Genomic DNA, 13381 nt, shown 5'->3' on the forward strand with positions numbered 1-13381 from the left:
TTCGGCGCACGTGACAAATACACTTGGATTTGATTTAATGCAGGGAAACTTAAATCCGTTTTACCAAATTTCTATCAGCATGTTAAATGTGCAACCAGAGAGAAAAAAACTCTAGACCACCTTTACTCCACATACAGAGACGCGTACAAAGCTCTCCCTCGCCCTCCATTTGTCAAATCTGACCATAATTCTACATCAAAAATGAAAGCAGGAAGCACCAGTGAAACAGTCTGATGAAGCAGATGCTAAACTACAGAACTGTTTTGCTAGCACAGAATGGAATATGTTCCGGGATTCTTCCGATGGCATTGATGAGTACACCATATCAGTCATTGGCTTCATCAATAGCTGCATCGATGACGTTGTCCCCACAGTGACCGTACGTACATATCCCAACCAGAAGCCATGGATTACAGGCAACATCCATACTGAGCTAAAGGCTAGAGCTGCCGCTTTCAAGGAGCGGGACTCTAAACCGGAAGACTATAAGAAATCCCGCTATGTGAACCATCAAACAGGCAAAGCATCAATACAGGACTAAGATAGTATCGTACTACACCAGCTCCGATGCTCGTCGGATGTGGCAGGGTTTGCAAACCATTACAGACTACAAATGGGAAGCACAGCTGAGAGCTGCCCAGTGACACAAGCCTACCAGACGAGCTAAACTACTTCTATGCTCACTTTGAGACAAATAACACTGAAACATGCATGAGAACACCAGCTGTTCCAGATGACCCTGTGATCTTGCTCTCCACAGCCAATATGAGTAAGACCTTTAAACAGGTCAACATTCACAAGGCCGCAGGGCCAGACGGATTACCAGGACGTGTACTGCAAGGATGCGCTGACCAACTGGCAAGTGTCTTCACTGACATTTTCAACCTCTACCTGTCAGAGTCTGTAATACCAAGAAGACTAAGGTAACCTACTTAAATGACTACCAACCCATAGCACTCACGTCTGTCGACATGAAGTGCTTTGAAAGGTTGGTCATGGCTCACATCAACACCATTATCCCAGAAACCCTAGACCCACTACAATTTGCATACCGCCCCAACAGATCCACAGATGATGCAATCTCTATTGCACTCCACACTGCCCTTTCACACCTGGACAAAAGGAACACCTGTTTGAGAATGCTATTCATTGACAACAGCTCAGCGTTCAACACCATAGTGCCCTCAAAGCTCATCAATAAGCTAAGAACCCTGGGACTAAACACCTCCCTCTGCAACTGGATGCTGGACTTCCTGACGGACCTCCCCCAGGTGTTAAGGGTAGGTAACTACACCACACTGATCCTCAACACAGGGGCCCCTCAGGGGTGTGTGCTCAGTCTCCTCTTGTACTCCCCGTTCAATCATGACTGCACGGCCATTCACGACTCCAACACCATCATTAAGTTTGCCGATGACAAAACAGTGGTAGGCCTGATCACCGACAACGACGAGACAGCCTACTGGGAGGAGGTCAGAGACCTGGCCGTGTGGTGCCAGAACAACAACCTATCCCTCAACGTAATCAAAACAAAGGAGATGATTGTGGACTACAGGAATAGGAGGACCAAGCACACCCCATTCTCATCAACGGGGCTGTAGTGAAGCAGGTTGAGAGCTTCAAGTTCCTTGGTGTCCACATCGCCAACAAACTAACATGGTCCAAGCACACCAAGACAGTCATGAAGAGGGCACGACAAAACCTATTCCCCCCCAGGAGACTGAAAAGATTTGGCATGGGTCCTCAGATCCTCAAAAGGTTCTACAGCTGCACCATCGAGAGCATTCTGACTGGTTGCATCACTGTCTGGTATGGCAACTGCTCGGCCTCCGGCTGTAAGGCACTACAGAGGGTAGTGCGTATGGCCCGGTACATCACTTTGGCCAAGCTTCCTGCCATCCAGGACCTCTATATGAGGCAGTGTCAGAGGAAGGCCCTAAAAATGGTCAAAGACTCCAGCCACCCTAGTCATAGACTGTTCTCTCTGCCATCGCACAGCAAGTGGTACCGGAGCGCAAAGTCTAGGTCCAGGAAGCTTCTAAACAGGTTCTACCCCCAAGCCATAATACTGCTGAACAGCTAATCAAATTGCTACCCAGACTATCTGCATTGCACCCCCCTCTTTTCCGTGGCTGCTACTCTCTGTTATGATCTATGCATAGTCACTATAATAACTCCACCTACATGTAAATATTACCTCAATTACCTCAACTAACCGGTCCATTGTTGGTTCGGGGCTTGTAAGTAAGCATTTCACTGTAAGGTATACAGCTGTTGTATTCAACGCATGTGACTAATACAATTTGATCTTCTCTCTTTTCCTTGTGACATTTATTCAAAACCAAGAGCACTGTACTTCACAACCGAAAGTAGACTAGAGGTTTTCTCACACAGCTACATGTTAGCTCTGTTCTCTCGATGAAACGTTGGATTCCACCACAGAATTAGAACTCATTTTAATTCTATGGATTCCACAAACCCTGTGAACCCAACTTAAACATACGAATTCGACAGGTTCCTTCTGTTCCGGATATTCTTCTGCTGAATATGCATGAGTGAATACTACTGTAGCAGTGCATAGTGAATTAATAGTGACTGAATCAGTGCCGATGAAGCCGCCTTTAACTTCCACAAGGATTATCTCCTAAGAAGGTTTGAACCTCATTGTCTTATAGACGACTATTTAATTCAGCTAATTCAGCCAATCATTTTGAGTCGCATGGCTTTGATTTCTTTTCAATTAGCTTTCATTACCGTTTCATTTCCGTACAGTCTGTTTTTGGGGCATGATCTTAACACAACAGAACGTCAATAAGGTCGCCGACCACCTGGTCCAATGTGTGGTTGTGTCACGCCCTGACCATAGTTTGCTTTGTATGTTTTATGTTTTGGTTGGTCAGGGTGTGATCTGTGTGGGCATTCTATGTTGTATGTCTGGTTTGTCTATTTCTGTGTTTGGCCTGATATGGTTCTCAATCAGAGGCAGCTGTTTTGCGTTGTCTCTGATTGGGAACCATATTTAGGTAGCCTGTTTTGTATTGTGGGTTGTGGGTTATTGTCTATGTCTATACGTTGGTTGCTTGTGTCTGCACTTTTGTTTTATAGCGTCACGTTCGTTTTGTTGTTTTTGTAAGTTTGTTGATTGTTTTTGTCTTCGTTAAATAAATCTACTATGTATTCATCAAACCACGCTGTGCTTTGGTCCGATCCTTACTCCTCCTCAGACGAGGAGGATTACGACGTTCGTGACAGGTTGGTTCTAAATTAATCTGTTTCGCTGGATATTATTAGGGATTCACAGCAAAACCGTGAAATCTATTGTTATTTTTAGATTTAAAAAAATCCTTGACATGGTCAAATAACTCAAGCAGATTTTACCATGTTTTTTTCTAATTTGGCAAACTAGAGGCCATGAGTAACTTGATCAAAGATAATGGTACCGATTGGCCTATAGGTGGCGCTGTTATAAGCAGTCTCACTTAAGCCCTCGTATCTGCTACCCCGTTTGACCTAGAGACTTTAAACTTTGTATGTAGGTGTCTTTCCTCATGCTGAACAAATTTGCCGGAAGGACCCACAATTAACTTTTTTGATATTTCTTAGATTATATATATTTTTCCTTTCCGGAGGCAAAGTCATTCATACCCGTCAGGTGATTGGTTGAGGCTTCTTGGCTGAAAGACGTCACTCTGAGCCCTTACCAAAACACCAAACATGGCGGAAAGTTTCTCTCTTCATCTGAATCCAGTAGTAACCACCATCAGAATTAGCATTTCGCTAGCTAACTAATGCGTGAGCTAGACTGCTTCTAGACTTGGGAGTTCATGGGGGTTTCAGGAACCATTGAGTTAGAATCTAAATCTAGAGCCACATGTAGACACGTGTACACATTTGCTGATATTCCATACTAGTTAGTGAGTTATTTGCACCATTATATCAGATTGTTGGTCAGCAAACAGGGTTCTTATGGTCATGAAAGTCGAGGGGACAGTTGCTCGAGGAGAAAGGGAGACATTGCAACAGCAGGTAGGCTAGCCTACAGCGCATTAGGAAGGTATTCAGACCTTTTTTACTTCTTCCACATTTTGTTACGTTACAGCCTTATTCTAAAATGGACTCAATTGTTTTTTAAATCATCAATCTACACACAATACCCCATAATTACAAAGCAAAAAACGTTTTTTCATGTTTGAAATGTATAAAAAAATATGGCAATGTCACATTTACATAAGTATTCAGACCCTTTACTCAATACCTTATTAAAGCACTTTTGGCAGTGATTACAGCCTTGAGTCTTCTTGGGTGTCACGCTACAAGCTTGTCACACCTGTATTTGGGGAGTTTCTCCCATTCTTCTCTGCAGATCCTCTCAAGCTTTGTCAGGTTGGATGGGGAGCATCGCTGCACAGCTATTTTCAGGTTTCTCCAGAGATGTTCGATCGGGTTCAACACTTGGCTCTGGCTGGGCCACTCAAGGACATTCAGAGACTTGTCCCGAAGCCACTCCTGTGTTGACTTGGCTGTGTGCTTAGGGTTGTTGTCCTGTTGATGAAGGTGAACCTTCGCCCCAGTCTGAGGTCCTGAGTGCTCTGGAGCAGATTTTCATCAAGGATCTCTGTACTTTGCTCCGTTCATCTTTCTCTCAATCCTGACTAGTCTCCCAGTCCCTGCCGCTGAAAAACAAACCCATAGCATGATGCTGCCACCACCATTATTCACTGTACTGATGGTGCCAGGTTTCCTCCAGACGTTGTGCTTGGCATTCAGGCCAAAGTTTTCATCAGACCAGAGAATCTTGCTTCTCATGGTCTGAGAGTCCTTTAGGTGCCTTTTGGCAAACTCCAAGCGGCTATCATGTTACCGTCTGGTAACTCTACCATAAAGGCCTGAATGGTGGAGTGCTGCAGATATGATTGTCCTTCTGGAATGTTCTCCCATCTCCACAGAGGAACTCTGGAGCTCTGTCAGAGTGATCATCGGGTTCTTGGTCACCTCCCTGACTAAGGCCCTTCCTCCCCGATTGCTCAGTTTGGCTGGGCAGCCATCTCTAGGAAGAGTCTTGCTGTTCCAAACTTCTTCCATTTAAGAATGATGGAGGCCACTGTCTTCTTGGGTACCTTCAAGGCTGCAGAAATGTTTTGGTACCCTTCCCCAGATCTGTGCCTCGACACAATCCTGTCACGGAGTTCTACGGATAATTCCTTCGACCTCATGGCTTAGTTTTTGCTCTGACATGAACTGTCAACTGTGGGACCTTATATAGTCAGGGGTGTGCCTTTCCCAATCATATCCAATCAATTAAATTTACCACAGATAGACTTCAAACAAGTCTCAGAAATATCTCAAGGATGATCAATGGAAATAGGATACACCTGAGAACTTAAAAAAACATATTTTTTTTGGAGAATATGGCTGTAATGTACCATAATGTGGAAAAAGGGAAGAGGTCTGAATACTTTCCGAATGCACTGTATAAAATAAATAATGATAACTAGATAGCCAATTCAAAACATATTGTATAGTCTAGTCTGGCTAGCTTTCTCAGTAGTTAACTATGTAGTCATTAGCAGCATGTATTATTGTCTTTGTCATGTCCTATGTTCTGTATCTGTCCTGTGACTGTCCCTGTTTTACTGCCCTCTCTCACGCACACTCCCTCTCCCTACTTCACGCACGGAGTGAAGTGAGAGATGAATTCTGAAAGCGCAAGCATATGACGGTTGATCAAGATTTCAAAACGTAATTACAGGTGAAGTATCAGCTTTCTGTGAGTATTGAAATTATTTCTCAACACTAAATATTGAGGACATAGCACCACTTTACAAACTGAGAATGTAATTGAGATGATGCTCTGGCAGAACAGAGCGGAGCGCTCCATTTGCAGTGAATACATCAATTAGCCTATATAGGGCTAACAATTTACAGTGTTTGTTGGACATAAATATCATGAATTAGATGGCTATCTAGGAACAATATCATATTTAGGGTTAACTAATGTGTTTTGAGTTCTCACTTCCTGGTGAATTATGAAGTATGTGTACAAAAAATATGCAGGCAAATTAATCTCTTAACAGCAAAAATGTATCTGATCATTTTGGATCGTATATTGACATGTTACACATCAAAATATCCATAATGTATTCAAATCAAATCAAATGTATTTATATAGCCCTTCTTACATCAGCTGATATCTCAAAATGCTGTACAGAAATCCAGCCTAAAACCACAAACAGCAAGCAATGCAGGTGTAGAAGCACGGTGGCTAGGAAAAACTCCCTAGAAAGGCCAAAACCTAGGAAGAAACCTAGAGAGGAACCAGGCTATGAGGGGTGGCCAGTCCTCTTCTGGCTGTGCCGGGTGGAGATTATAACAGAACATGGCCAAGATGTTCAATCGTTCATAAATGACCAGCATGATCAAATAATAATAATCACAGTAGTTGTCGAGGGTGCAACAAGTCAGCACCTCAGGAGTAAATGTCAGTTGGCTTTTCATAGCCGATCATTGAGAGTATCTCTACCACTCCTGCTGTCTCTAGAGAGTTGAAAACAGCAGGTCTGGGACAGGTAGCATGTCCGGTGAACAGGTCAGGGTTCCATAAACGCAGGCAGAACAGTTGAAACTGGAGCAGCAGCATGGCCAGGTGGACTGGGGACAGCAAGGAGTCATCATGCAAGGTAGTCCTGAGGCATGGTCCTAGGGCTCAGGTCCTCCGAGAGCGAGAAAGAAAGAAAGAGAGAAAGAGAGAATTAGAGAGAGCATACTTAAATTCACACAGGACACCGGATAAGACAGGGGAAGTACTCCAGATATAACAGACTGACCCTAGCCCCCCGACACATAAACTACTGCAGCATAAATACGAGACACTGTGGCCCCATCCGATGGTACCCCCGGACAGGGCCAAACAGGCAGGATATAATCCCACCCACTTTGCCAAAGCACAGCCCCCACACCACTAGAGGGATATCTTCAACCACCAACTTACCATCCTGAGACAAGGCTGAGTATAGCCCACAAAGATCTCCGCCACGGCACAACCCAAGGGGGTTGCCAACCCAGACAAGAAGATCACGTCAGTGACTCAACCCACTCAAGTGACGCACCCCTCCTAGGGACGGCATGGAAGAGCACCAGTAAGCCAGTGACTCAGCCCCTGTAATAGGGTTAGAGGCAGAGAATCCCAGTGGATTCAGAGCCTTTACGTTTACCTTCACACTCCTGGGCCAGACTACACTCAATCATATGACCTACTGAAGAGATGAGTCTTCAGTAAAAACTTAAAGGTTGAGACCGAGTCTGCGTCTCTCACATGGGTAGGCAGACCATTCCATAAAAATGGAGCTCTATAGGAGAAAGCCCTGCCTCCAGCTGTTTGCTTAGAAATTCTAGGAACAATTAGGAGGCCTGCGTCTTGTGACCGTAGCGTACGTGTAGGTATGTACGGCAGGACCAAATCGTAAAGAAAGGTAGGAGCAAGCCCATGTAGTGCTTTGTAGGTTAGCAGTAAAACCTTGAAATCAGCCCTTGGTTAACAGGAAGCCAGTGTAGGGAGGTTAGCACTGGAGTAATATGATACAATTTTGGGGTTCTAGTCAGGATTCTAGCAGCCTTATTTAGCACTAACTGAAGTTTATTTAGTGCTTTATCCGGGTAGCCGGAAAGTAGAGCATTGCAGTAGTCTAACCTAGAAGTAATGTTACGATGTTGCAATGTTACGTAGATGGAAAAAAGCTGTCCTTGAAACAGTCTTGATATGTTCGTCAAAAGAGAGATCAGGGTCCAGAGTAACGCCGAGGTCCTTCACAGTTTTATTTGAGACGACTGTAAAACCATCAAGATTAATTGTCAGATTCAACAGAAGATCTCTTTGTTTCTTGGGACCTAAAACAAGAATCTCTGTTTTGTCCGAGTTTAAAAGTAGAAAGTTTGCAGCCATCCACTTCCTTATGTCTGAAACACAGGCTTCTAGCGAGGGCAATTTTGGGGCTTCACCATGTTTCATTGAAATGTACAGCTGTGTGTCATCCGCATAGCAGTGAAAATTAACATTATGTTTCCGAATGACATCCCCAAGAGGTAAAATATATAGTGAAAACAATAGTGGTCCTAAAACGGAACCTTGAGGAACACCGAAATTTACAGTTGATTTGTCAGAGGACAAACCATTCACAGAGACAAACTGATATCTTTCCGACAGATAAGATCTAAACCAGGCCAGAACATGTCCGTGTAGACCAATTTGGGTTTCCAATCTCTCCAAAAGAATGTGGTGATCGATGGTATCAAAAGCAGCACTAAAGTGTAGGAGCACGAGGACAGATGCAGAGCCTCGGTCTGACGCCATTAAAAGGTAATTTACCACCTTCACAAGTGCAGTCTCAGTGCTATGATGTGGTCTGAAACCAGACTGAAGCATTTCGTATACATTGTTTGTCTTCAGGAAGGCAGTGAGTTGCTGCGCAACAGATTTTTCTTTTGAGAGGAATGGGACATTCGATCTAGGCCGATAGTTTTTTATATTTTCTGGGTCAAGGTTTGGCTTTTTCAAGAGAGGCTTTTTAACTGCCACTTTTAGTGAGTTTGGTACACATCCGGTGGATAGAGAGCCGTTTATTATGTTCAACATAGGAGGGCCAAGCACAGGAAGCAGCTCTTTCAGTAGTTTAGTTGGAATAGGGTTCAGTATGCAGCTTGAAGGTTTAGAGGCCATGATTATTTTCATCATTGTGTCAAGAGATATACACTGCTCAAAAAAATAAAGGGAACACTAAAATAACACATCCTAGATCTGAATGAATGAAACATTCTTATTAAATACTTTTTTCTTTACATAGTTGAATGTGCTGACAACAAAATCACACAGAAATGATCAATGGAAATCAAATTGATCAACCCATGGAGGTCTGGATTTGGAGTCACACTCAAAATTAAAGTGGAAAACCACACTACAGGCTGATCCAACTTTGATGTAATGTCCTTAAAACAAGTCAAAATGAGGCTCAGTAGTGTGTGTGGCCTGCACGTGCCTGTATGACCTCCCTACAACGCCTGGGCATGCTCCTGATGAGGTGGTGGATGGTCTCCTGAGGGATCTCCTCCCAGACCTGGACTAAAGCATCCGCCAACTCCTGGACAGTCTGTGGTGCAACGTGGCGTTGGTGGATGGAGCGAGACATGATGTCCCAGATGTGCTCAATTGGATTCAGGTCTGGGGAATGGGCGGGCCAGTCCATAGCATCAATGCCTTCCTCTTGCAGGAACTGCTGACACACTCCAGCCACATGAGGTCTAGCATTGTCTTGCATGAGGAGGAACCCAGGGCCAACCGCTCCAGCATATTGCCTCACAAGGGGTCTGAGGATCTCATCTCGGTACCTAATGGCAGTCAGGCTACCTCTGGCGAGCACATGGAGGGCTGTGCGCCCCCCCCCAAAGAAATGCCACCCCACACCATGACTGACCCACCGCCAAACCGGTCATGTTGGAGGATGTTGCAGGCAGCAGAACGTTCTCCACGGCGTCTCCAGACTCTGTCACGTCTGTCACATGTGCTCAGTGTGAACCTGCTTTCATCTGTGAAGAGCACAGGGCGCCAGTGGCAAATTTGCCAATCTTGGTGTTCTCCGGCAAATGCCAAACGTCCTGCACGGTGTTGGGCTGTAAGCACAACCCCCACCTGTGGACGTCGGGCCCTCATACCACCCTCATGGAGTCTGTTTCTGACCGTTTGAGCAGACACATGCACATTTGTGGCCTGCTGGAGGTCATTTTGCAGGGCTCTGGCAGTGCTCCACCTGCTCCTCCTTGCACAAAGGCGGAGGTAGCGGTCCTGCTGCTGGTCCTGCTGCTACGGCCTCCTCCACGTCTCCTGATGTACTGGCCTGTCTCCTGGTAGCGCCTCCATGCTCTGGACACTACGCTGACAGACACAGCAAACCTTCTTGCCACAGCTCGCATTGATGTGCCATCCTGGATGAGCTGCACTACCTGAGCCACTTGTGTGGGTTGTAGACTCCGTCTCATGCTACCACTAGAGTGAAAGCACCGCCAGCATTCAAAAGTGACCAAAACATCAGCCAGGAAGCATAGGAACTGAGAAGTGGTCTGTGGTCACCCCCTGCAGAACCACTCCTTTATTGGGGGTGTCTTGCTAATTGCCTATAATTTCCACCTGTTGTCTATTCCATTTGCACAACAGCATGTGAAATTTATTGTCAATCAGTGTTGCTTCCTAAGTGGACAGTTTGATTTCACAGAAGTGTGATTGACTTGGAGTTACATTGTGTTGTTTAAGTGTTCCCTTTATTTTTTTGAGCAGTGTAGTACTAAAACACTTGAGTGTCTCTTTTGATCCTAGGTCCTGGCAGAGTTGTGCAGACTCAGGACAACTGAGCTTTGGAGGAATACGCAGATTTAAAGAGGAGTCCGTAATTTGCTTTCTAATGATCATGATCTTTTCCTCAAATAAGTATTCCCTGAACATGTTAGATGAAATAGCTAACTTCTTTCATGTCTTACTTGGCAGACCAGAAAAGTCAGTCTAGTGTCCTAACGGAAAGGAACTGTGCGTAAAACATATACATTACAGTACCAGTCAAAAGATTGGACAAACCCACTCATTCCAGGGTTTTTCTTTATTCTCACTATTTTCCACATTGTAAAACAATAAAGAAAGCATCACAACTATCAAATAACACATTTGGAATCATGTATTAACCAAAAAAGTGTTAAACAAATCAGAATATATTTTATATTTGAGATTCTTCAAAGTAGCCACCCTTTGCCTTGATGACAGCTTTGCACACTCTTGGCATTCTCTCAACCAGCTCAATGAGGTAGTCACCTGGAATGCATTTCAATTAACAGGTGTGCCTTGTTAAAAGTTAATTTGTGGAATTTCTTTCCTTCTTAATGCGTTTGAGCCAATCAGCTGTGTTGTGACACGGTAGGGGTGATATACAGAACACTATTTGGTAAAATACCAAGTCCATATTATGGAAAGAACTGCTCAAATAAGTGAAGAGAAATGACAGTCCATCATTACTTTACGACATGAAGGTCAGTCAATGCGAAAAATGTAATGTACTTTGAAAGTTTCTTCAAGTGCAGTCACAAAAACCATCAAGCGCTATGATGAAACTGGCTCTCATGAGGACCACCACAGGAATGGAAGACTCAGAGTTACCTCTGCTGCAGAGGATAAGTTCAGAGTTAACGGCACCTCAGATTGCAGCACAAATAAATGCTTCACAGAGCTCAAGTAACAGACACATCTCAACATCAACTGTTCAGAGGAGACTACGTGAATCAGGCCTTTATGGTCAGATTGCTGCAAAAAAACACTACTAAAGAACACCAATAAGAAGAAGAGACTTGCTTGGGCAAAGAAACACAAACAATGGAAATTAGACCGGTGGAAAATCTGTCCTTTTGTCTGATGAGTCCAAATTTGAGATTTTTGGTTCTTTGGTGTCTTTGTGAGACAGAGTAGGGGAACGGAGGATCTCCGTATGTGTGGTTCCCACCGTGAAGCATGGAGTATGGGTGCTTTGCTGGTGACACTGTCAGTGATCTATTTAGAATTCAAGGCACACTTAACCAGCATGGCTACCACAGCATTCTGCAGCGATACGTCATCCCATCTGGTTTGCACTTAGTGTGACGATAATTTGTTTTTCAACAGGACAATGACCTAACACACCTCCAGGCAGTGTGAGGGCTATTTGACCAAGAAAGAGAGTGATGGATTGCTGCTTCAGATGACCTGGCCTCCACAATCACCCAACCTCAACCCAATTGAGATGGTTTGGGAAGAGTTGGACCGCAGAGTGAAGGAAAAGCAGCCAACAAGTGCTCAGCATATGTGACCCGATTCATGAAACTAGGCGTATGTCGCAAGTCACAACTTCTCAGGAGAGCTGTTTGAACGTAAAAAGTATTTTTTTGGCAGAAATGCCTTCTCGAACATGTGAACTTTCATGTGCCTTAATATCAAACTTGTATGCCATCTGTAAATATGAATAAAATTGTTAAATTATGAGCCTAGGTGGTTTACCCACAGAAAAGTGAGCAACCTTCCCGCTAGTCATGATTGGCTGAGATAACGAGTGGGCTGGACATGCCTTGAGATGAGTTTGGATTGGTCTAACATATAGCACGCATCTGTCTATTGGAGCTGATCAGTATGTTTTGGTAATCGCATCGAGCACGGCTTTGGAAAAAAAATGTGCGTAGTAAAACTGCATAAACCTCATGTCAAGTTAAAGTGTACTGTTAGCTAGCTAACGTTATGTGTATGCTCGCCACTTTCTGGAGGACCAAGTTTTGAAATCAGTGGAATTCGAGTATGATAGCTAAGGAGATGGAGAAAACACCAGTCTGGATTATATTGTCGTTGTGAGTTGTGATTATGGTCCATTGTTTAGCTAGCTAGCTAGCTACATGTCTTAACAAAAGACTCCACTCTAATTTTGACAAAGTATTACATTTCAAGTTAAAGTGTACTGTTAGCTAGCTACTTAACGTTAGCTGGCTGGCTTGCTAACTAATGTTACATCACGCGTTGGGATTCATTGTTTACCTAGCTATCTATCTAGCTACATTTCTTAACAAAAGACTCTCGTCTTAGTGTGCCAGAGCGCAGAATAACTGATGCATTTTTGAACGCTCAACACCTGTTGAATATGTCCGGTGTCAGTAACTGTCAGCAACAAAGCGTAATTCAATTGTTGCCAGCAGATTCTCTGTATGGTAATAATAATGATAATCATGAATTTAACTTTGTAAACTTTGTAAAGCGCTCAAGTTTGCCACTTGAGCGAGAAAATCAGAGGGTTTCTCATAAAAGTTAATGTCAAGCCCTGTAGATGATTCCACCATGGGCAATAACTGTTTACTAGAACTGAACCATTGGACATGAGTCAATGACCTTTGGTATGTAAACCTAATCTATCTGTCCTTAGAAGCTGTGTGAATATAAAGTCACTACAACCTTGTCACACCCTGATCTGTTTCACCTGTCTTTGTGCTTGTCTCTACCCTCCTCCAGGTGTCACCCATCTTCCCCATTATCCCTTGTGTATTTATACCTGTGTTCTCTGTTTGTCTGTTGCCAGTTCGTTTTGTTTCGCGAAACCTACCAGCGCTTGTTGCCCTGCTCCTGTCTGTTCTTGCACCTGTTTTCTAGTCCTTCCCGGTTTTGACCATTCTGCCTGCCTTGACCCTGAGCCTGCCTGCCGTTCTATACCTTGCCCCACCTCACAGGATTATTGACCCCTGCCTGCCCTGTCCCTGAGACTGCCTGCCGTTCTGGACCTTTTGCACCCTCTCTGGATTTGCCTGCCCCTGTACTAGAAATAAACGTTTGTTTCTTTGACAC

The sequence above is a fragment of the Salvelinus namaycush genome, chromosome 1 (assembly GCF_016432855.1).
Source record: "Salvelinus namaycush isolate Seneca chromosome 1, SaNama_1.0, whole genome shotgun sequence".
NCBI lineage: Eukaryota > Metazoa > Chordata > Actinopteri > Salmoniformes > Salmonidae > Salvelinus > Salvelinus namaycush.